The sequence below is a fragment of the Symsagittifera roscoffensis genome, chromosome 3, assembly GCF_963678635.1.
Source record: "Symsagittifera roscoffensis chromosome 3, txSymRosc1.1, whole genome shotgun sequence".
Lineage (NCBI taxonomy): Eukaryota > Metazoa > Xenacoelomorpha > Acoela > Convolutidae > Symsagittifera > Symsagittifera roscoffensis.
In genome coordinates, this window is record NC_087064.1 from 14883917 (window position 1) to 14907792 (window position 23876).

The 23876-nt window shown below is 40.6% G+C and overlaps 1 protein-coding gene across 2 annotated transcripts in view; it reads left to right on the forward strand.

The window, feature by feature from the left end:
- Positions 1-2652: 2652 nt before the first annotated feature.
- The window catches only part of LOC134842397 (integrator complex subunit 11-like), a 546173-nt gene continuing 524949 nt past the window's right edge, over positions 2653-23876 (forward strand). For both annotated transcript variants that reach the window (XM_063858713.1, XM_063858714.1), the window contains exon 1: positions 2653-2679. The gene's annotated coding sequence lies outside the window, so the exon portion shown is untranslated. The remainder of the gene's footprint in view (positions 2680-23876) is intronic.

A 23876-nucleotide genomic window follows, 5' to 3' on the forward strand; every position in this document is an offset into this window, starting at 1 on the left:
AATAGACTGTTGAACGTGAAAAAAAGCTTCCTTAAATCTATACAAAAAAAACAAGATATTTAACGCAACCGTTAAAGTAAATTGGGTCCATTCACACAGGGTTTTCTATTTCATTTATTAAACTGTTTATTAAGTCAATGGTACTCGTTAAGAAGTATGGTCTCGCCGTTTTTGATGCATCCCATTCAAACCGCTCGTTTAGAAGTTTGAATATTTAAAAATACTCAGAAAACCACTCGAAAAATACCTAGATAACTTCAAGTGGGTGAAGACAAAAGGAAAACTTGTAAACATTTCGATAGACTTGCTTTTCAATTTCTCTTTAAAATGGAATTATCAAAATCATCAATTCATTGGCAAAACTTAGAAACTACAAATAATTTTTTGTCTGACTTTTTTTATGTGACCATTGGTAGTTTTACGCGACCACACTTCAAAATGATGATTTATACGGGAGCCGGATCATACTTTTAAACGAGTACCGAGTCAACTTTTAGGTGTTTTCACTAAATTGGTCATACCTATTTTACTACTGAAATTCATATAAGAACTTTGAAGTAACTTAAAAAGTTCGCCGGCATACTGCGGTTTTTTTCATGAACAGTTTAGGATTTTTAAAACCTGAAGATGCACGAAAATGTTCGAAAACGTTTGTTTGAATTTACAATTTTAACGCATTCTCAAATTCATGAACAGTCAAAAATGTACCGTCAATTAGAAATTTAAATAAAAAGATAAGTTAACTGAAAAAATTGACAATTAAAGCTGTCAAGTCCAATTCTGCCAAGGTAATCAAATTTTTACTGTACAGACATGGCAGCAACACTTTCGGCTCTAGGAAGAAAAAAGAGTTGAGGTAGGCCCGCAGAACCTCGGTTGGATATTTGTGCTGTCCACTCATTCAGGTCGGGTGGCTACAAATTACTTATTCAGATATCTTAAAAATGGTGCGTGGTCTACGAGCATAGATCTTCAGCAACATTCCGACCCAGCAGCGTACAAATAACTAGCGAATGACTCGCACCTCCGGTGCTTTCAATAGACTGTTGAACGTTAAAAAAAGCTTGCTTAAATCTATACAAAAAAAAACAAGATATTTAACGCAACCGTTAAAGTAAATTGGGTCCATTCACACTGGGTTTTCTATTTCATTTATTAAAATGTTTATAAAGTCAACGGTACTCGTTAAGAAGTATGGTCTCGCCGTTTTTGATGCATCCCATTCAAACCGCTCGTTTAGAAGCTTCTAGATATGGAAGTGATAATGATAAAAGAAGATGACAAGTGTTGAATAAAAACACGCAACTCGACACGGGAAAATATAGAATACTAGTGTCACAAAAATAAAAAAAATTTCGTCGAAGGTTATTTTGTCATTTATTGTTCCGAGTACGCAAGCTGCGTTCGCTACCTGTATTGTCAGGGATATTCGCTGTTTTAAAAAGCTGCCTGCTCTGGGATCCTCGGTGCATATGCTTAGGTTCTTACAAAGCTTGTTTAAAAAAATTTCTGAGCTGGGGCCGGCCGCGCCCTGAATCTCAAAAACTAGTGGTTGAAAAAGATATCCGTCATCTACAAGATCTTTATACTTGTCATTTTTTTGCTCTTCCGCTTCAGCGGCAGCCGTACCAGGGTTACAAACAGACCCGGCGGTAATCCTGCAAGGAGCTAAAGAGTCTACCACCGTTACATCCCACAAGAACTGCTTACCAACAGCCCATGGAACGAGCGTCAAACCGTCTGGTCGCTTCTGATCTGTCCTGTAGAGGTGTCGTGGTTCTAAAACAGACGGAATGTGAATAGAAGATAAACTCGACTTTATAAGGGCATTCAAGTTTAAATGCCTAGAGAATCTCCCTGCACTTTTGAGGCAAAAAAGACCATACCAACCATACTCGGTAACGTTCTTTCCGCTCACGCATTTATGCCGTTCGCATATTTTTGAGCCTAATCGAAGTCCTACCGCAATTCTGAGTTGTTGGTTCGACAGTTTTAACCTTAGATTTTTGCACAGGATGACGATCAACCATTGGGAGCCAAATCCTGGAACGCGTTGAATCTTTTTACGTCCGATGGCTCGAGTCGTAAAATCAAGTCTGCAATGTCGCTGTCAAAAATTGGCTCTTTCCAATTTTTTTGGATTTCATTTTCCGGAGCCATTTCACGAACTGCTTGTTTTTGCTTCAACATAAAATTTTTTAAAAAAATAAAGAAACGCCATAACTCGACTAATTGAAGGTTTTGATCGGTCTTGCTTGGTGCATTTAGGATGTTGCAACCCAATGTCAACCCTAACAAGCTTCACGTTAAGTCTCAACCAGAGCTGAAAACTTTGGCTAAAACTGAAATTGTTGATAAAACTTAAATGTTAGCATAGGTGTCTATTCATAGGTTCCAAAATGAAAAATCACTTTCATAGGTCCCAAAATATAAAAGCAGTCGCATAAGACCCAAATCTTTTCAATTGGTCAAAAGCTTAAATTAGCCGAGTATCGGTTAAGGTCGCCGGTGGGCGCGCTAAGCGCGCGTTGCTGCTTTGCGGCGATAACCGGCTCTATATTTCGTATAGAGTCGTAACATCTAATGGCCAGCTCGCAACACGTTGGCGCGGCTGCGTCGGTTACTATTTGGCAACTTGACTTATTGAATAGCCTAATTGTTGTGATAAACTTATTAAATAGTCTTTGTTCATATTTACCGCGTGTGTGTTTTCATTTCATATGCGCGCTGGGCTTTCCTCTTCTGATTATCTCACCAAATGTCGCCGTCCCAGCCGTAGGTGAGTGCAGCGTCACTGGCGTATCTAGACGCAAGAAGGAGTGAGCAGGTGGAACAACCCTACAACAACACCACATGTTCTACCGTTCCTAGCTATCACTTTTTCGTGTTTTTTTTTAACTCTCAGATTCAAACTAAACTCTTTGATTCTTTGCCCAACGATCCCTAAACTTTCTTCGTAAGAGCTTTTGCGTTGCCTTCGCTGTCTGTGTTTGAGGAGAATGCCCCGATTCCAGACCAGGCGCATCCTTTACTTTTCACAGAAGCTTCTAGTTGGCACATCAAGGACAAAATATATCAAACCAGCGCTGGTAAAATCTACAATGCACTCTTACCGCGGCGCCACATTCCAAAAATTGTATGAAACAGTATTACAATACAGACCAAAGCACCCTAATACAGTTACCAATATCGCCGGGTTTAATGATAATAGACAGAATCTACGAAAAATTAAGCAAAAGCGGAAAATTTTAATCAATCTGATTAGAAACCAGTTCCAGCCTATGTAACAGTCGCCTACTTAAGTCACATATGAGGTTAAAGAAAAAAAGACCCTATAAACATTGGCTCAAGAGTCAGGGACACTATCTCTTGTGTTTTTCTACCTCAAACGGTCGGAGCCAATTCGGTTCACGTGCGACATGAGACTAAAACCTTTGTTACAGCTTAGAGGCCACTACCAAAATACCCCTACCACTCTAGAAAATAAGAACGTCCCCATACTCAGGTCTCAAAATACCTAAGACACGCGAACGCCGTTAAAAACAGGTTCGGAACAATCCGTATAGTTACTTTTTATTAGACAGTGGACTTTTGATCCATTTCAGATGGATCAACCTAAAACTCTCCTCATCTCAACATAACAATATAAAACACATTCAAGAAATTTAAATTGGGTACTCACATACCGACAAACTCTAGAATTGGAGTAACTAAATGAACCAGCAACTCTAGCATAAATGGGTAATCAAGTTTGACTCAAAAAGTTTTATACAAGTCAGTTTTAACTCAAGAAACAAGTTTTGGTTCTGGACCATTGGGAGACTTCGCTTGTCCACATTTCCACCGAAGGTTCACTCTGGTCCACTTCTAATCTACTTCTTCTTTGTTCGCGATCACTCTGCCTTCTGTTTCGAACAATACAGCTCTACTTTCGTGTAATCCGAAAATTGCGATATCCGGAAATTGCGAATAGCAATTTCCCGCAGCTTTTTCGACTACTTTCCCGCGATTGTAAATCGATTCCTCTGATATCATTTTTCTGATATTTTCAGTTGTCGCGAGAAATTTGAGCATAATATGTCCAATTTGAATTTTTGGAAAAGTTTCATTTCACCCCAAAATTATGTTTCTTGCGTTGCTCAAGGTCAAATTTCCAAATATGACCGACTGGCACATACTCCCCTGACTCAAGATCGATGTCCTCATCGCGTGTCGCCGTCTGCCAGTGAGCCTCCAGAATGTTAAGTGTTGCTCAAGATACAGTGCCAGTGGTCGTTTACAGAAGTTTGCAACAGATTTAACTTTATCTACACCCCAAAATTCACAACCATGCAAAATTGTCACATTATCGCTAAACAAAAATCGGAATCTGCATATACCTGCACCCTAAATTTCCGCTTTTCAAGCTAATGATAAATTTTTTTTTGTCACATCCAATCAGAAAATTGTCATGCAGCATTTTGATTCATATAATAGATATATCATATTAATAACAATACTTTGGTTCATTAAAACTTCTTTTCCGTGACCTCAGATTTTATCCGAGTTCACACTCAAGCCCCCTTTTCTTTCCCTCTCAAGACTCAAGAAACCGACACTGAGCTTCCTGCTCACTTCGTGCTCCTCGTCCTTGAGGTGCTAGGCCCTGATGCATTCGACACTGTGATCTGCCTCAGCAGCGCCTCCTCATCGTCGGAGCTGATCACGATCTCTTCCCAAGCCTTTAGTTATTCGTAGGATCGCATCCACTCCCTCTGCTCTTGCAGTCTCTTCGCCTGGTCATTTTAGATTCTCTGTTCTGGCAAAAAGAGTTGTGTAGGCTCAAACTCACGTTCTTCGCTAAGTTCTCTTCCATTATTGACTCCCTCGCCTTGGTGTTATCTCTAAACACCCTACCAACTCTTTTCCAACACGTTGTGATTGCATTACGATGGGTCAGCAAGGGTCTTTTGAAGGCTTCCGGCCCTATTTCAACCAGGAACTGTCGATATTCTTTCTGATGCTTCTTCATGTGATCCTTCGTCACCGCGTATAATCAAGACGTCGATGTCGCTCGAAACCATGGGAAGAATCTTATGCGGCTCCACATGTGCCTGACCTCCATTGGTAGAGCGAATACTTTGCACGCAGTCTCAAACAACTCAAGCCTCCTGCTGTAATCAATGGCGTGTATCGAATCCGCTGTCGGTGCCTTCCACTCTCGATATTTCGTCACGTTTTCTTTCATCCATCGCAACGCCAGCATTGAACTCACTACCAGTAGGGTCACCTTCTGCCTATGATCGGGTAATCCGATTGACCTAACTTCCTACAAGTCCCATATTTGAATGCTCCGGATACCAAAGCGTTTGTGCCAGACAGTGGCACGGGCATATCCCATGTGTGAGGTTTATACTCCGGAGGTTGCGTTCACAGTGGTGTTCTCATCATTCTCCTCCAGGGCTGGAGTACTGTTCATCGGCTTCCCAATCATAATCCGTCTCTCGAAGTCACTCGTGTTCTCACCTTCCAGACTAAAAAGTTCTTCTCCCAAGATCTCCCTCAAGTTATCTCTTTGTTCTCCCGGTACCGTCCCCAGGATCTTTCTCAAAAGTCTGTGCGAAGGATACGATATTCGAGCCAGGCTTACGCACTTGGGTACCGAGAAGGCTTTGTCGATTAGTATCCTCTGGCTGGATACCTCCACCATTGCCATGTGTAGTGGATAGTGGCTTCCACACGGGTAGGCCATAACTGATCCCACTAGGGAATTCGCATTCACTGGTAAACTATAGGCTTCACTCACGGGAAACCCCATTTCCGCCTCAAGACCAATCTTTCACCCTCTGATGTGCTTCTGGGTTATTTGCAGCGCTCCAGGCCATGACTCCACGCTCAACGCTGTCACTAAGTGTTGCTCGGACTCCAGTATCTCCAGCAACTGCAAACTGCACATCCTTGAGAAGAACCCCAACGCCGTTGCTATATTTACAGTGGTGTTCGTGTAACACTCAGCCACTATTTGTACTTCACTCTTCTCTTTTTCTGTGATATCGCCAAACCAAGTGGCTAGATCTTCTTTCTGAAAGGACTGTATCCTGACACATGACCGTCCATCGCAAGAATGCTCTCCACTTCCCCCCGTCAGATCGAGACAACTACCGGGTTTCATCATCTTCACTGATTTATCTAGCTTGCTCATGGTTTCTCCCGACTCCTTACTATGGGGTAGTTTCATTTTGTGCACCACATTCAGAGTTCCCCACTCTTCATCCTTCGTCGGTGACAGTCTCACTCGCTCTGTGACTTCCTCAATTAAACTCGCATGGAGATGTGGGCACCAAGAAGGCCTCAGCAACTTCCAAACCGTCCCCAGATTCATAATCAGCTTGCCGTTTCCATTTCCCATCTTCAGTTCTACCCTCTTGTTCGAGCGCGGTACGCTAATTACTTCTGGTATCTTCTCAAGTGTCAGGCCTAGGCCCGGCCTTTTCCTTTCCACTGGGTCAATCTCAATTATCAATCTCAATTATCAATTATCTGTCCAAAAATTCAACAGCTCTGTCACTTGATAATTCTTGTGAGCGTTCCCAGCCTCTGAGTCGAAGAAAGGGTTGTATGCTATCCCCATTACTCCAGACACACATTGATATTCCCCCCGTTTGTTGGGGATCGATTAGTCTCCAACCAGGTCTAAATTACGATGCACGTCATGCCCCTCTTCGAAATTCTTGTTGTAGAATCTCCGTAGCTCGTCAAGTTTCCCGTGACTCTCTAGAGACTGTCTGGAGCCATCCTCCTTTTCGATTCCAGTACTCTGGTACACGTTCAAGGTGACTGTGGAGACTCTCCTTTCCATAGTTTTACTTCCCGTCGCCTTCTGATTACACGTTTGGACGGTGCTGTTGGTCATCACTGACATTATCCACCTCAAGAAACAAGTGGCATCTTTTCTCCTCGCTAGATTTAAGCCGGAATTATCTCTGGCGATATGCTGCACCAGCATTTGATAAACCTCTAGACTCTTGCTGCCCAGCTTCAATTTCTCGTGTGAGGTCAACACCTCTAGTTCTATTCCCACCAAGCTCCATGCAAAAAGCAGCTGCCCTGCCGTCATGACGAAAAGATTCGTCATCAATGGCAACGCTGACGATAGTTCTAGTCGCCTCTTCGAAATATACCCGCAGCAGATTTTGCCAAGTTCGTTTCAGCTGGTTCCCCAACTCTCACTTGTTAATCTCGGCTTTTTGTTGAGTAGCCCAATTACGACACTTGCGGGACACTCCACGATCGAGTTTCTTCAGGCAGTCTTCCAGTTCCTTCATGGTCTCCAGAGCCACCCACCAAGGTCGAGCGGTTTTCCTCGTCGCATTTCTCTCAAGAGGATCGCTGGCTTTTTGCTACCCAGTAGCCTGGTGCTCAATCGAAAGCCATTCTTTACCAACGTCCGCTTCCCACGTTTGTCACTCGTCGATCCCCTTTTGGTGTTTGCCTTCTTAGGTCTGAAGTCCTCCTCCGTTGCCGAGCTCGTCGAGACTTCCATTCCCTTCATCACCTCGGCCAATTTCCTTGGTGCCAAGCTGCCCTTGTAAGCCGCTGTCTTCCACCGCGCTAGAATCAAGGGAGCCGTCTCCTTCAGATTCTTTTCAGAGAATGCGTCCGCAGGGACTACTCAACTCTTCTGTCTCTCTTCTGCTCTTCCGAGACCTTATCCTTTTACTTGGGGAGTTACCACTATCAACACTGATTCCACTACTTTATCCCGGTCCGGCCTTTCCAACTCTTGCCTCCCCCTTCTCGAGCCTTAAGGATATTAATATCTTTTATCATATTACTAGTCTTATTCTTATCATCCCTTCAACCGTAATCATTTTATCATCAGTTTTTTTTGTTCAGAGTAGAGCTGTCTTTACATGCGTCATCTTTAGTCTTCTGCTCTTTTTCCCTCAGCTTGATCATTTTGCTCAATAGCTTCTCTCTCGCTTTTTCGTCCAGTCCGGTACCCATCAGGACAAGTTCCGCGAACTTCACCACCGTGTTCCACAACTCCTCTTTGAAGTCTTCCAGCGCAGTCTCGCTCTTGACTTTCTGGTCAAACTCGCTCAATAACTCTCGCCACGCCTTCTCAACTAGAGTGTTCAGGAACATCTTCTTGTTGCCTTCAAAGGCGTTCCTCGTGCTTTCTTCAGTGCTCAAGATCTTCATTCCCATGTTAGAAGTCTCACTCCACAAAGGTAATTCCAGATCTTTTCGAGGGGACCCCAGGGGTGGTGTGGATGTGTTCGCCCAGTCATCTCCACTCAAGTCCTGCAGCAGCTCCTGTGTGGTGAAATCCCTTTCAGCTGGGTTCTGCTCTGGCGTATTGCCCACCTCAATTTATTCTCCCGCTTCACTGAGAGTCTCATCCCTACTCTCCCCTTCCTTTGACTCAGCCCGTTCTTTCCAAAGTGCATCTCCCAACCTATTTTTCACAGGATCGCTTCTCTTGTCTCCAGGCGTCCCCACCGATAGGGGTGAGGGTATTGTGGGGTCCAGCTTCTTGTATTCCGTGAGGGCTACGTAAAAGGGATCAAGACGTCGATGTCGCTCGAAACCATGGGAAGAATCTTATGCGGCTCCACATGTGCCTGACCTCCATTGGTAGAGCGAATACTTTGCACGCAGTCTCAAACAACTCAAGCCTCCTGCTGTAATCAATGGCGTGTATCGAATCCGCTGTCGGTGCCTTCCACTCTCGATATTTCGTCACGTTTTCTTTCATCCATCGCAACGCCAGCATTGAACTCACTACCAGTAGGGTCACCTTCTGCCTATGATCGGGTAATCCGATTGACCTAACTTCCTACAAGTCCCATATTTGAATGCTCCGGATACCAAAGCGTTTGTGCCAGACAGTGGCACGGGCATATCCCATGTGTGAGGTTTATACTCCGGAGGTTGCGTTCACAGTGGTGTTCTCATCATTCTCCTCCAGGGCTGGAGTACTGTTCATCGGCTTCCCAATCATAATCCGTCTCTCGAAGTCACTCGTGTTCTCACCTTCCAGACTAAAAAGTTCTTCTCCCAAGATCTCCCTCAAGTTATCTCTTTGTTCTCCCGGTACCGTCCCCAGGATCTTTCTCAAAAGTCTGTGCGAAGGATACGATATTCGAGCCAGGCTTACGCACTTGGGTACCGAGAAGGCTTTGTCGATTAGTATCCTCTGGCTGGATACCTCCACCATTGCCATGTGTAGTGGATAGTGGCTTCCACACGGGTAGGCCATAACTGATCCCACTAGGGAATTCGCATTCACTGGTAAACTATAGGCTTCACTCACGGGAAACCCCATTTCCGCCTCAAGACCAATCTTTCACCCTCTGATGTGCTTCTGGGTTATTTGCAGCGCTCCAGGCCATGACTCCACGCTCAACGCTGTCACTAAGTGTTGCTCGGACTCCAGTATCTCCAGCAACTGCAAACTGCACATCCTTGAGAAGAACCCCAACGCCGTTGCTATATTTACAGTGGTGTTCGTGTAACACTCAGCCACTATTTGTACTTCACTCTTCTCTTTTTCTGTGATATCGCCAAACCAAGTGGCTAGATCTTCTTTCTGAAAGGACTGTATCCTGACACATGACCGTCCATCGCAAGAATGCTCTCCACTTCCCCCCGTCAGATCGAGACAACTACCGGGTTTCATCATCTTCACTGATTTATCTAGCTTGCTCATGGTTTCTCCCGACTCCTTACTATGGGGTAGTTTCATTTTGTGCACCACATTCAGAGTTCCCCACTCTTCATCCTTCGTCGGTGACAGTCTCACTCGCTCTGTGACTTCCTCAATTAAACTCGCATGGAGATGTGGGCACCAAGAAGGCCTCAGCAACTTCCAAACCGTCCCCAGATTCATAATCAGCTTGCCGTTTCCATTTCCCATCTTCAGTTCTACCCTCTTGTTCGAGCGCGGTACGCTAATTACTTCTGGTATCTTCTCAAGTGTCAGGCCTAGGCCCGGCCTTTTCCTTTCCACTGGGTCAATCTCAATTATCAATCTCAATTATCAATTATCTGTCCAAAAATTCAACAGCTCTGTCACTTGATAATTCTTGTGAGCGTTCCCAGCCTCTGAGTCGAAGAAAGGGTTGTATGCTATCCCCATTACTCCAGACACACATTGATATTCCCCCCGTTTGTTGGGGATCGATTAGTCTCCAACCAGGTCTAAATTACGATGCACGTCATGCCCCTCTTCGAAATTCTTGTTGTAGAATCTCCGTAGCTCGTCAAGTTTCCCGTGACTCTCTAGAGACTGTCTGGAGCCATCCTCCTTTTCGATTCCAGTACTCTGGTACACGTTCAAGGTGACTGTGGAGACTCTCCTTTCCATAGTTTTAATTCCGGTCGCCTTCTGATTACACGTTTGGACGGTGCTGTTGGTCATCACTGACATTATCCACCTCAAGAAACAAGTGGCATCTTTTCTCCTCGCTAGATTTAAGCCGGAATTATCTCTGGCGATATGCTGCACCAGCATTTGATAAACCTCTAGACTCTTGCTGCCCAGCTTCAATTTCTCGTGTGAGGTCAACACCTCTAGTTCTATTCCCACCAAGCTCCATGCAAAAAGCAGCTGCCCTGCCGTCATGACGAAAAGATTCGTCATCAATGGCAACGCTGACGATAGTTCTAGTCGCCTCTTCGAAATATACCCGCAGCAGATTTTGCCAAGTTCGTTTCAGCTGGTTCCCCAACTCTCACTTGTTAATCTCGGCTTTTTGTTGAGTAGCCCAATTACGACACTTGCGGGACACTCCACGATCGAGTTTCTTCAGGCAGTCTTCCAGTTCCTTCATGGTCTCCAGAGCCACCCACCAAGGTCGAGCGGTTTTCCTCGTCGCATTTCTCTCAAGAGGATCGCTGGCTTTTTGCTACCCAGTAGCCTGGTGCTCAATCGAAAGCCATTCTTTACCAACGTCCGCTTCCCACGTTTGTCACTCGTCGATCCCCTTTTGGTGTTTGCCTTCTTAGGTCTGAAGTCCTCCTCCGTTGCCGAGCTCGTCGAGACTTCCATTCCCTTCATCACCTCGGCCAATTTCCTTGGTGCCAAGCTGCCCTTGTAAGCCGCTGTCTTCCACCGCGCTAGAATCAAGGGAGCCGTCTCCTTCAGATTCTTTTCAGAGAATGCGTCCGCAGGGACTACTCAACTCTTCTGTCTCTCTTCTGCTCTTCCGAGACCTTATCCTTTTACTTGGGGAGTTACCACTATCAACACTGATTCCACTACTTTATCCCGGTCCGGCCTTTTCAACTCTTGCCTCCCCCTTCTCGAGCCTTAAGGATATTAATATCTTTTATCATATTACTAGTCTTATTCTTATCATCCCTTCAACCGTAATCATTTTATCATCAGTTTTTTTTGTTCAGAGTAGAGCTGTCTTTACATGCGTCATCTTTAGTTTTCTGCTCTTTTTCCCTCAGCTTGATCATTTTGCTCAATAGCTTCTCTCTCGCTTTTTCGTCCAGTCCGGTACCCATCAGGACAAGTTCCGCGAACTTCACCACCGTGTTCCACAACTCCTCTTTGAAGTCTTCCAGCGCAGTCTCGCTCTTGACTTTCTGGTCAAACTCGCTCAATAACTCTCGCCACGCCTTCTCAACTAGAGTGTTCAGGAACATCTTCTTGTTGCCTTCAAAGGCGTTCCTCGTGCTTTCTTCAGTGCTCAAGATCTTCATTCCCATGTTAGAAGTCTCACTCCACAAAGGTAATTCCAGATCTTTTCGAGGGGACCCCAGGGGTGGTGTGGATGTGTTCGCCCAGTCATCTCCACTCAAGTCCTGCAGCAGCTCCTGTGTGGTGAAATCCCTTTCAGCTGGGTTCTGCTCTGGCGTATTGCCCACCTCAATTTATTCTCCCGCTTCACTGAGAGTCTCATCCCTACTCTCCCCTTCCTTTGACTCAGCCCGTTCTTTCCAAAGTGCATCTCCCAACCTATTTTTCACAGGATCGCTTCTCTTGTCTCCAGGCGTCCCCACCGATAGGGGTGAGGGTATTGTGGGGTCCAGCTTCTTGTATTCCGTGAGGGCTACGTAAAAGGGGCCTGCCAAATCCAGCTCCTTTTCTTCTTGCTTCATTTCTAGTTGCTCCAAACCGTAGGGCGCTCGGTATTTCCTTGTGGCGAACCTCATCTCATCTTTCAGAGCAATGTGTTTCTCCTCCACGATCATTCTTGCATCATCCCAAATCGGCAGCATGTTCTCCAGTTTAGCCTGATCGAGCGTTCTCAAGATATCCCGAACCTCGAACTTCTGGGGCATTGAGCCTCTCATCTTTTTTTGCTTGCGTTGTCCATGAGTTAATCTTGATATCACACGTGTGGAAATAAAATGCGGCTGAGTATCCAATAAACAGGGGATCTCAACCATGCGTGAACTCCTTCTGTTGTTTCTCCACAGTGGCTCTTCGGTATAGGGACGGGACCACCAGCGGGCAATTCATCCCCAGGGTCATTCTTCTGACCATCGGGAACTCAGGGACAGTGGTGGGCAAAAGTTCTCGCTCAAGCATCTTCTCCAACCCCTTCTTTACCAGTTCAAAACTCCCCTTCCACGCCGGGATTCTCAAGATTTTTTGCCTGTCTGCTGCTATATCTATTCTCATTGTGTCAAGAGAGGCCGACCGGACTTTACACAAGATGGGAGTATGACTCTGAAACTGATCGGTTTAAAGCTAGAAATAAGAGAAGAAATGTCGAGAACATGGTTATGTCCTTCTATCAAGAATTGAGACCAGAGTGTAAATTGAGAGTTTTTACACAACCGAAAGCAGAAGAAAATTGACTGTTCTCATGTTGATGGTTACTGCGATCACTGCAAAACAGTATTTGAAGCTATGGGTTGCTACGATTATTCATGCTCATGCCAAGAAACCTGTCCATCGTTGTCAGAACAAGATATTGAAAGGGGAAATAAGAAGCCAGAAATGGATGAGTTGAGTCGAGAGTACATAAAAGGAAGAGTTGACAAAAATCAGGAAATGTGGGAGTGTGAGTGGTGAGAGCACTTCAAAACTGACTATTCAGTCAAGAATCACGTCAAGACAAATTTTCCTTACAAAAGACTTCTGTCTATTGATTCTTTTCTTGAAAGAATAAAGAAAAAACTTTTTTTGGCTATGTGCAATGCGATTTAATAGTTCTTGACAAGTTGAAGCTTGCAATTTCAAATTTTCCTCCAATATTCAAAAAATATTGACGTCTGCCGAAACGATATTGGAGAATACATGAAAAACTATGAAGAAGAAAACGATTTGCTGAAAAACCCACAACGAATGTTGATTTCCAGTATTAAATAAGAAAATAGTACAATGATCACACCTCTTCGTTACTTCTATCTAAGTCTTGGACTTCAATGTACAAACATTTATCGGCTTGTTGAGTACACACCAAGGAAATGTTTTAAAAACTTTGTTCAATCTGTTGTTGATGCTCGACGAGAAGGAGACGAGAAAACACATTCTGAAGTTGTTGCTGAGACGATGAAGCTTCTCGGTAACAGCTAGTACCTTTATCAAACATTGGACAGATCCAGACACAGGATAACCAAATATCTCGGCGATGAGAAGAAACACAAAGCGATAAATGAGAAGTTTTCAAGCGATTGATTGTTGTGAAAAAAGACTCATATAAAGTAGAACTATTGAAGTCAACAAATGAACATAGAGAACCAATTATTGTACGTTTTTTCATTCTTCAATACGCTAAACTTAGAATGTTGGAGTTATACTACAACCTCTTCCACAAGTATTGCAAATAGAATAAATTCGAGGAGTTGGAGATGGATACGGACTCTTTGTATCTAGCATTAGCAGAAGATAATCTTGACAATTGTATATTACGCCGGGATTCTCAAGATTTCTTGCCTGTCTGCTGCTATTTCCATTCTCATTGTATCAAAAGAGGCCGACCGGACTATACACAAGATGGGAGTATGACTCTATGACTCTGAAACTGATCGGTTTAAAGCTAGAAATAACAGAAGAAATGTCGAGAACATGGTTATGTCCTTCTATCAAGAATTGAGACCAGAGTGTAAATTGAGAGTTTTTACACAACCGAAAGCAGAAGAAAATTGACTGTTTTCATGTTGATGGTTACTGCGATCACTGCAAAACAGTATTTGAAGCTATGTGTTGCTACACTTATTTATGCTCATGCCAAGAAACCCGTCCATCGTTGTCAGAACAAGATATTGAAAGGGGAAATAAGAAGCCAGAAATGGATGAGTTGAGTCGAGAGTACATAAAACGAAGAGTTTAAAAAAATCAGGAAATGTGAGAGTGTGAGGTGTGAGTGGTGTTAGCATTTCAAGACAGATTCTTCAGTCAAGAATCACGTCAAGACAAACTTTCCTTACATAAGACCTCAGACTACTGATTCTTTTCTTGAAAGAATAAAGAAAATTTTTTTTTTTGGCTATGTGCAATGCAGTTTAATAGTTCCCGACGAGTGGAAGCCTGCAATTTCAAATTTTTCCAATATTCAAAAATATTGACGTCTGCCAAAACGATATTGGAGAATACATGAAAAACTATGACGAAGAAAACGATTTGCTGAAAAATCCACAACGAATGTTGATTTCCAGTATTAAATTAGAAAATGGTACAATCATCACACCTCTTCGTTACTTCTATCTAAGTCTTGGACTTCAAGGTACAAACATTTATCGGTTTGTTGAGTACACACCAAGGAAATGTTTTAACAACTTTGTTCAATCTGTTGTTGATGCTCGACGAGAAGGAGACGGTATACACATTCTGGAGTTGTTGCTGAGACGTTGAAGCTTCTCGGTAACAACAGTACGTTTATCAAACTATGGACAGATCCAGACACAGGATAACTAAATATCTCGGCGATGAGAAGACACACAAAGCGATAAATGAGAAGTTTTCAAGCGATTGATTATAGTGAAAAAAGACTTATTTGAAGTAGAACTATTGAAGTCAACAATTGAACATAGAGAACTAATTATTGTAGAAGACGTATTGCTGCTATGGTAGTAAGAGCGACAAACTTAAATTTAGTAGCAGAGGACTCAAGAAAAGAACGCTAGAAGACACTGGGGATGGGCCAATGTCTAAATACAGGCGAGTTCTTGACGAAGCTGTAAATTTGAATTCGACCAATTGCGGATTCAGAACCTCCAACCATTTAGTTGGAACATATGAAATAACTAAAAAAAGGACTCAGTTACCTTCACCCGAAAAGGGAGGTACTTGATGATGGGATACATACTAAGCCATTGAATTTATAAATTTAACCTATAAACTTTAGTAAAACTTCATTCGATGCAATGATTTATATGTTATTTAGTCCTTCAACTGTAATATAACAATTTAGAGTAATTTAATTTTTTTTCTGAAAAACTTTGTTTCTTCTTTGAAGCTTCGGTTAGGTTTCAGCATAGTTTCAGACATTTTCAATATAAACTCAAATGGTTTAAAACAATATTAAAACCTTATCTTAATACATTGAAAAAATCTATAACTTATCGGATTGGTGCAGAGGATCTTAAACTATGGTAAGATCGGGCGCCAGAAATTATTCTGAAACCTACCATCCCGTTTTACTATCTTAAAACATAGGAAACCTATTCCCTAACCTAAATAGTACTTAAGTCCCTACAATTAGTTTCTTATACATAGGGAAATCTATACACTATAGATAGGAAACTCGGGCGCTGAAAAAAACTTGTCATCTGAAACTTACCATCTGAAACCTTACCATCTGAAATCTGCTATCTTAATACATTGGGAAACCTGTTCCTTATCTTAATAAATTGGGAAATCTGTTTCCTATCTTAATACATAGGTTGATTACCGGATACTCTATGGCCTATGTTAAAACATAAGGGTCATCACCCACCCCCCCTCCCACTTCTCCTCACGCATATACTACTAACTTGAGTGACAATGAAAAATACGCACTTGACTGGCCTCAGAAAAAGGATGAAATTTATCTCTGATATGGATGGGAACCAACCAACATTCTACTCACATGTGTATGTTGTCAAGCTTTCAACCTTACCCACGCCCTTCACTGTGCAAAGGGTGGATACACCCACATGAGGCTCATCAAAATCAGAGATACCTTTGCCAACCTCATGAGCGAGGTTTGCTTTGATGTCGAAATCGAGCCGAAACTTCAGTCGTTGCAAGGCAAGAGCTTAGTCAACAATTCAACCACAACTTATGAAGACGCTCGACTAGATGTAAAACCAAACGGATTATGGGGCTCAAGGTTTAGCCGAACCTTCTTTGAAGTCAAAGTCTTCAACCCGCACGCAAAAACTTCACGAAGACTACTGGAAGATGCCCGCTCATTTCTGGCTGTACTGGTGGTGTCGCACCAGCAGCTACTCGGACAAGGCAGCGCATAGCTGAAAACCTAGTGAAAAAAGGCATGAAAGCTACCCAGAATCAATAAACTATAAAAGAATTAAGATAAGCTTTGCGCTGCTCAGGAGCGCTATCCTTTGTATACGGGGGTGCAGATCACCGCGTAAGACGCAATTCATAGACAATTCAATTAGAGCTGTTGTAGAGGAGGGACGGTTGGAGTAAAATCTTTCAATGACAACGCATTAAATGCTGACTTGACTTAATTCCCGCATTATTTACATAATGCTGGTATGGGCCCTATCCAGCTTGTGCACGACCGTACCTAAACAGAGGGGCCCCTTTTTATAATTTACTTTTTTTTTTAAAAACCAATCAGAATTCAAGATAAATTTTGGAATGCGACTGCTTAATTTTTTTGGGAGCTATGAAAATTGGGATCTTTATTTTTATTTGCTGATGTCAGTTTTCAGACATCATGCTCTCGAATTAGTTCGTGCTTTAACATGACTTCACGTGTAAAATTTTTCCAATTTACTACAAGTGTTGCTTGAACTTGGAACAGCTTTTTCGCTAAAAATGCACAAATGATACATTGGAAAACCTCAAACATGGCGAGGTAGTCAAGCCCGTCTTTAGCCTAGAAACGAATCTGCGCTTCAAAAACCTAGAAATCAAGACTATTGCTGCCTAAAATCTCCATATATTTAAGGCAGGCAACGAATGCTATAACAATTGTTGTGATACAGGCTGTCATTGTAGCAAAAAAGCCAACAAAAGAGGACTTTTATTAATTAGATTGGAAAAATGTAGGCTCATACTAAATTACTACGCTCGCAAATTTGCTATTTTGACCTAGCGAAAAATAGATGAAGACTGTTATTTTCAACAGCATGAAAATGAAGATCGGGGATTTTTGTGCACCAATCAACCCAATGCGTTGCCACGTCCTTTAAAAAAATGCAGAGAAAAACATACTTAAAATCAACCCTATGTTTGCACATAAAGATAAACTGTTAGCATTTGTATTGCAAAATTTCAAGCTAGCTCCCAACAGCGGAGCATTTTTGGTTCCAACTTTGAAAACCAAGGAAAATAGTACCACCTAAATGGTGAAAATTTCAAACGTAAATGACCTAATTGTTCATAAGAGTTTTCTTGTTTCGTTTCAGGAAGCAGCCATTACTGTTTTTGTTTTTCTACTATTTTTCGTAGGTTTAGATATTCGTTATCCTTGAAATCTCAAGTTGTGAAAAATTGTTCAGCAGTAAAATGAATAGACCTCATACTTGCATATTTTTTGCCGGTTGCTCTATCCCTGACATGCGTGTGGTTCAACTTTAGTTGTCTTGAAAAACATACACAGGAACCACAACCTAATTCAAAAGCTTCAAGATAGTTTCTATTGCACTCGATGAGAGTATAGTTGTAATAGATTACTCTACTGATTTGGTCCATTGGTCCATAGGACTTTTTTACGACTGACTGGTAACACTTTGACCACCAAGGGTACCTCTTCTGTGCAAGGGGCAATGCTTGAGAAAAAAAACCTGAATTTTGGCAAAATGATGTAAATACAACTACCTCCCCTCTTTTTGGGAGTGATAACACCAAAGTGATTTTATCCCATCTCTGTTGCCAGTGTAGTAATGGCCGGGTATCCCTGAATGACTTTCCGTGAAGGGCAAAGTCGGTAGTTTTCAATATTTCAAATTAAATTTCAAAATTAAAACAATTCGAAATAGTCACAAACAAAGTGAAACTTTTAAATAATGTAAAGTTACAAATCAAAATTACTTGTACAACCGCGACAAAAACTCCCCACCGACCAACCTATTACGTGTCAGTACTTAGATATTTAGTCAAACAAATCAATCTCAACCATTCACTTGTGTGTTTTAGGTAGAACATTTCTACAGTTTTACGGAAAGACACTCATCATTGTCAGAACCATGAACGCCCCATTCTTTACGCAACCCTGAAAAAGCCATATTATGAATCAATATAAAATCTACCCCTCAAAACAACAAGACCTCAACAAGACAAAACACCCAACCCAAAACCCAAATCCAAAAACTACAATTGACAGACAAATAAGTCATCCAAATCAAAATAGAAACCGAACAAGACCAAGGGTTTAATTCAACATACCCTCAACCCCAAAATCAACCAATTGGTTATTTCCCAAAGCACAATACAAAGTACACCTCCGCCACTAAAATTAACATCACAGCAAAATATGCCAAACATTCGATCAGATTAATTAGGCTCATCACCTACTTACGAGCATATTCGTGAAATTCTAATTAAACCTCAAAGTTTTTCGCATAGATTCCCCCGTTGGATGAAAAAACATTTTCTCAGTTCTAACCGAACCTCGTAAAAACCAATAGAAATTTCTCCAGATACAAGCTTGTCATTGCCAGAAACACTATCTCTCCCAGAAACACTGTTCCTCCGTACAAGTAAGCCCTTACGCCTAGATTGCAACTCATTCGTAACACCTCTTCTTCCACTTTTTGGACATTACCAAAACAAGAGTCGCTTCCAAAAATGGGCATTGAAGAGACTACAAAACAGACACGATATCCACAAAGAACACAATATTCAAACATTATCACAACGAAGTTTTGTTTTAAATTTTAAAACAAATCTGTAACATTCAACAACTTAGTAAAACTAAACAACATAGGACATCAGTAATTGCCACTGTCACAACCAGAAACCACAGTTCAATCATTACCCCAGATTACCACAAATCATTAGTAAAAATAAACAACTTTGGACATCATCCATTGCCACGGTCGCAACCAGAAATCACAGTTCAATCATAACCCCCTCCATTTATTTGCTCATAATTAGTTTATAAATACAATTTATGTATATTAAAAATATATTTTTCAAACAAACTTCAATCCATTTTGAGGACTAACTTATACATGAACGATTTTATCACTTTATCAATATATTCCTTTTCCTTTTTAGTACATTTTGAACCAACCAACAAGCCGTGAATATCCCTCACCCCGAACAGGAACACAAGATCTCTGTTGAATCTGATACAAAGCAAATAAATACTTTAGAAAAATTTCCACTGCACTAAGGTTGCCAGAACAATCATTATGAATTTGATTTATTAGATAAAGACACATTCACACTTAAACCAATTTCATCAGGGATAAAAAAAATACACAGTTAAAATCACATCAACAAAAAAAACAACGCAATTGAGATAAAGTAACTTTTGCAGGACTAATAGGAACAACTCAAAACATATTAGAAATGAAGTATTTGAATTGAAAGACCGGTTGGACAATACACCCCATTCAAGTTAGGAAATTGAAAATATCTTCATACCATTTACAGTAGATCTAACAACTATTTTTTCCCGAAATATCGAAATCTTGACCCTGCCATCAGACAAACGTAATCTTGGCTTAGAAACAAGACAAAACCTTCAAAATTAAGTTTACAATGTTAGGAAACAAAACATTACTCAGGTAATTCAGAGCAGTTAATAAAAACTTGTATAAACGGAAGTAATGATGCATAAGAATATCATTACCCAGATATGAAAGTATCCTGTCTTCCGTTAAGTTTATTTTTAATCGCATTTCATATGTCATACTCCATGAATATAAAAAGACATACAGGATCAGAAAAAAACTGTTTATTCAAATTCACGCACAATGTCTATTCTGCAAATGCGCCAAATTGAGTTAAAGTACTTGGTTATGACTGTTTTACATCTCAATTAAATAATTACTTTCCTCATCAAAAACCAATTGCAGAAAAACAAGATTTTGAAAGACAATTTTTGTGCTTTAATCATATAATTTTAAATAATATTTAAAAAATAGAATTCCAGTAACTCTCTGAATAACTAATACTATTTCTACCACTATCAACAGAAACACTCAATACCTACTACTAGCACATTTTAAGCATATTTCAACACAAATATCTAATTTCTCAGCAATAACTAGTTCAAAATGAACCAATCAAATCACTTGATATCATCTCATTTTTGATTCAAACACCACAGCTATTATAAACCAAAATTACTCCAACTTGAACTAGATCTATAGCTCCAACTCCAAGACCTCCAGGTCAAAAAAAGCAAAGCCCCGATAACTGCTAACTTCAAAAAAAATCTTACAAAAATTATAGCGCCGTTCTATCAATCATTACAAAATACAACATTTTTGTCTTAATCTAAACCAAAAACAATCGCCAAAAAAGAATTAATTTAGCCTGCAGAAGAAATGCAACCGGATCACTTAGCCAAAAGCTTCCCTTTCTCCCAAAAACTATTGATCATCCCATAAAAAAAATCAGAAACTTAATACCTGAACATTCAGACTTCCCTGCAACAAAAACCGTTCATATCCAACCCACTCGTCAAAAATCATTTAACCATTCGACGTCACTTGATATAACTTCTTCGAAAAAAAATGAAACATAAATTGACAAAGCAAATCATTTTTCGAAGGCTCACCTTCTTCAAAAAATGGAGTCAACGTTAGAACCATACACCCACCCACCGTTACGCACCCCTAAAGAGCCATAATACGGAACAAAACATAATATATACCCCTCAGTACAACAAGACATCAACAGAACAAAACACCCAACCCAAAGCCAAAAACCAAAAAACCAAAATCGACAGACAAATAATTCATCGAGACGCAATAGACACCTAACAACATCATGAGTTCATTTCACCTTACTCTCAACCCCAGCACCAAATCCCTAGATCATTCCCAAAGCACAACACAAAATACACTCCGACACTAAAATTAACATGACAGCAGAATACGCCAAAGATTACAACAGATTATTTAGGCTAAACATCTACTTATGAGCAAAATCGTTAAAATCCAGTTAGTCCCCCATTTTGTCCCCAAAACTCCCCCATTGGATGAATAAAACATTTTCTTAGGGCAAACTGAACCCTGTAAATGAACCAATAGATTGATTTTGCCAGAATTACTATCTCTCCCGTAAACACTATCTCTCCGAACAAATAAACCTTACCCCTAGATTGGAACTCATTCGTAGCCGCCCTCCACTTTTTCGATTTTACCACGATAGTAGTCGCCTCCAAAAATGGTCCCTGAACAGACTGCAACATAGACACGATATCCACAAAGACATACAAAATATATATATTCAAATATTGTCACAACTAAATTTTGTTTTAAAAATTGAAACAAATCTGTAAAGCTAAACAGCTTAGTAAAAGTAAACAATTTAGTACATCACGCATCGCAATTGTCACAACCAGAAATCACAGTTCAATCATTACCCCAGCTTACCACAAATCGTTAGTAAAAACAAACAGCTTTGTACATCTTCCATTGCCACTGTCGCAATCAAAAAACACAGTTCAATCAATACCCCCTCCATTTATTTGCGCAGATTTAGTTCATAAGTACAATAGATATACACAAAACATGTTTTTCAATCCCGTTTCAGGACTAGTCTTTACGGGTATATGTTGAGCATTTTATAATTATGTTCCTTTTGTTTATCAGTACACCTAGAAGCTATAAAAATCACTCACCCCGAGCAGGTCTACAAAATCTCTTCGTTACCCACTATGATTGTGAAGATCATCATCAAAAAACCTTACACAAAATTCAATCTACCAGGTCATACAATGTAAATCTGATGCACTCCCCAAGAAATTGAATCAAAAACTGTAACTCTAGCAGGTTATAAGTTTACAGGAAAATTCTCTGAAAGAAAGTACCATGTTCTCAAATTTGAAATGGCAGCAAAAGGAGACTGGATCAAGAATTTTTTCTATTGAATCACTATCAAACAATTACTACACTTTGACCTTGAAGATTGAAAAATCAATTAAAACACCTAAAAATAGTCAACAAAAAAGACAGCACTCGAATATTAGTTAATTTTCATGTATTTCCAGACTCAGCACAGCAAACTCAACTTGAACACTAGCAAGGTCATTTTCAATTAGACGAAAAATTCCCTTTTCATGGTGCGCACAGACGTTCATTTTATGACATCCACGATAAAAATTGGATGGCTCTCAAGGGAATAAAAAATCGATATCAAGAAATATTGTTTTTCGACGATTGAAAAATCCAACTCGAAAAAATAAATTTTACATGTGATTGGAACGATGACACTATTATAAATCACTGAATCCGGCTATCTTGTAAAAATGATCAAGGTTATTGCGATCCCACTACACGGGCACAGGCAACCATAGTTTGTTCATGCCAGAATGATAAAGTTTAACAAATTTTTTTTTAGAATTCCTACATTTTGATAATCTACATCATGAGCAAAAAAAGTCAAACACAAATAAGAATAAATTATAAACGGAGTAGAAAAGCAAGTAACTATTTTTCATACTTACCCTGATACCGAAGTAGCATGTAAATAACCAAAACCATTTTTGTGCCGAAAATTCTTCAAGAAAACTGTGATAGCAATCGATTACAAGAATTCTCATTAATCATTAACATATTTTTTGGTGCAATTTACAATGAGATTCAACTCGATATGAAACTTCACTACACAATTAGTAGAATTTTTCAAAAAATGTCAATATCAGAACTCGAAACACTACCTCATTTATGGGAATTAGAAGAAACACAAATAGTTCAGTCTCTCGCATTGGCCGTACTCAAAATACTCTATGAATGATACCTCCTATCAGGTAACCGCTCTAAATTCATTGATTATGAAGGAAACCCTACAGGTCACTGAAAAAAAGCCACAATGTAGTACAGGTTAATCCAAACGAAGTAAAAGTGGTCTTCTCAATCCCTACCTTACTTTATCGCCAAACTTGAACTAAAAATTACCTGAAAGCATCAGCGGGATAGCTCAAACCCAAAAATAGATTTGGCATCCATAGGCATATACTCGAAATGAGATATACATCATCACATTCGTGCACAACAATTTCAAGAACTTTACACTAGAAGGGATACAATCCAAAAACAATCAATTGACCAAAATCTCCGCAAATATGTTGAAACAGCTGGTTTCTCAGATTTCTATAAAAAGGACAATAGTAGAAATTTTAAGGACATTAAAAATTATTATTATCTAAATGGAGAAAAATATCGTCCAGAAGATATATAACCAATCAAAAATTTTAAATTTTTACATCCGACGGACCCAGCCCCATTAATGATGACCAGCTTGAGCATGACTTAGACGATTTCGTTACTGATCAGCAACATCTTCATAACACTAATAACTCACTAAGTATTCGCCAACTGACCCACTCCGCTTCAACTTCCGAATCATCAATATTATCTTTCTACATTGATCCCACCCGTGCACCACGTATTTTCATGAAACGCAAACATCCAAACAACTAACCACAATTTCTCACAAATTGCTCACCACCATCTAGACTTCTTTGATATCAACATCCACGTCCCATCAATAAACCATCGTTTTTACTAGAAAACCTTCCCTTCTTCCCCAGTACACTTAACACAACGCAGAGAACCAAGCCCAACGAGCCAAT